Here is a 2,187-nt window from a genome sequence, read left to right as displayed (position 1 = left end):
GAATGATATAAAATTGTTACAAAAAAATCTGAAATGTATTTGATTATTACTATGATTATTTTATGATTATTACTATTATTATTGATGTATATGATTATTGTTTGAAATAAGAAAAGGTAGGAGAACAAAAATTTGTTTTGTATCATGCTAGTGTGTATGTCCAGTGATGGGAATTACTGGGTACGCTGTGTGTTCTAATACACAATCTATTTGGACAGCATTACCAAATAAAGCATTTCTCCCTGGAATCCTGAGGTCAAAATAATTGTAAACTGGTTTTAACTTATTTATTATGGCTCATTACCAATGATGCGGCGAGAGGGATGCGCTGGGATCTTCTGAGCTCTGCTCTTCCTCGCACGTGGGGTATAGAGAGGGCTCAGGAATCCTCAGGTCGATAGCGTAAATATTGTATATATGAGTATAAATGTGACTAGAGATTATTTTATTTTTATTATTATATTATTTTTTCATGCACATAGTTTGATTATGTTCATTTTCCTTATCCTTCTGTTAGTATATATTTTAGGAGAGATTTTATTTATTTTTATGTACTTCTTTTTTTTTTCATTTATTTATTTCTTTTTCATTCTTATTTTGTGTTCTAAAACACGATGTATTTGGACAGCATTACCAAATAAAGCATTTCTCCCTGGAATCCTGAGGTCAAAATAGTTGTAAACTGGTTCAAACTTTATTATTTTTCATTGGATTATTAATACTGAGTTGTGATGCCAATCCATTTTGACAAATACAATCCCACAATTCTGCCAATAATATTCTCTAATAAATATTTATTTAAAAATAAAAATGGTTGACGCTTTAAAAAGCCGTTTTAGATAAACTTAAAAAAAATAAAAATGCATGACCCAGTCAGCTTAGAGAGTATTACAAATACCGTGGTAGGTCTTTTATACCCTAACAAAACAAAGAAAAATCCTGGAACAATCTAATATACAATAACATGCAATTGGTTTTTGTTTTTTTTCTCTCCGTCACACCTTTGGCGAATACTAAAAATATGGACTCTATAACTTTGCTTCATGTATAATAATTCAGCTATCTTTTATTCACTCCCACACGTATTCAGATTGATGTATTGAAATTCATTCACTGTGTGAGGAAAGGAGAGTTGGACAGACACCTAATACATTTCAGAACATCTGAGAGAAAAATTTTAATGTATCTATTCCACTAATAACCTATGACCTCTTAACCGTATATTGCACAAAAAGCAGTCTCCAAGCACAAAGCACAAAGCACACTAAAAATGAAGAATGTTCCTTCAGAAATTGACTTGAACCAACTTTAATTACTAAATCATTTCACAGTTATAATGATTAACCAACAATCAATAATATTAATAATTAATAGATGACTTGAAACGAATATAATTATTTGTATCTAGTAGAAAACTAAATACTTACTGTAAGAAACTTCTTCGGGAATTTGCAGTGGTTAGCCGATAAATGTATGGGAATCCTCAAACTGCAAAGAAAAAAAAGGACGTGTGAGTTTATAATTATATTTCATAAGGCCAACAAATTTTAAATCAATTTATTGATATTTACAACAATACAAAAATACATAATGTAAATTTGATGTTTGATTATAATAGTATGATACAGGCTTGTATCATACCAACTACGCAATGGTAGTACTCTAATAACATTTCTACATTAGAAGGTCTCGAAGTCATCTTTTTTTCAGGCACCACGGAGGATTGTAATGGAAGAGGAGGCAATGTATGAAACTTGTGGCTTGGGGTGGTTAGAGAATTTATACTGGAAGGATTGATATTTGACTCCAGCAAAATCGGTTACATATAGAACATTAAGGTGTTTACGGATGATTTAATTTGAGATAATGTAAGCCGCATTCAGGATTTTACGAAGGATTTTGGATTGTAAGAATACGAGAGGAATTCGAAAGTATAGTGGAGTCCCAAAAATCCAACTCCGTATGTCCAGATAGGCATTATTTCAGTCATGTAGATCAGTCCTTTGTAATGGTTTGGAAGTTTAGACCATTTGTCTAGTAAGTGTGCAGTTTCCTGTCATTTCAATCGTGTGTGAGAATTCCAAGCTAGTCATTTGTCCAGATGTAGTCCTAGTAGCGGAACTGTTGGACAGGGCTAAGAGCAACATTATTAAAGTATACTGTAGGTTTACCATGAAGTGTAAAGGT

The 2,187-nt window shown here is 31.9% G+C and overlaps 1 long non-coding RNA gene across 1 annotated transcript in view; it reads right to left on the bottom strand.

Moving 5' to 3' along the window:
- The window catches only part of LOC136796953 (uncharacterized), an 83,822-nt gene that overhangs the window by 56,244 nt on the left and 25,391 nt on the right, over window positions 1-2,187 (bottom strand). Inside the window, exon 2 of the long non-coding RNA XR_010844741.1 lies at window positions 1,428-1,488. This is a non-coding gene — a long non-coding RNA (uncharacterized lncRNA). The remainder of the gene's footprint in view (window positions 1-1,427; window positions 1,489-2,187) is intronic.

This window comes from Halyomorpha halys, unplaced genomic scaffold (genome assembly GCF_000696795.3).
Source record: "Halyomorpha halys isolate HHAL.00 unplaced genomic scaffold, Hhal_1.1 Scaffold1434.1, whole genome shotgun sequence".
Lineage (NCBI taxonomy): Eukaryota > Metazoa > Arthropoda > Insecta > Hemiptera > Pentatomidae > Halyomorpha > Halyomorpha halys.
The sequence above is the reverse complement of the archived record's forward strand: the minus strand, read 5'-3'. Positions and strand labels throughout refer to the sequence as shown.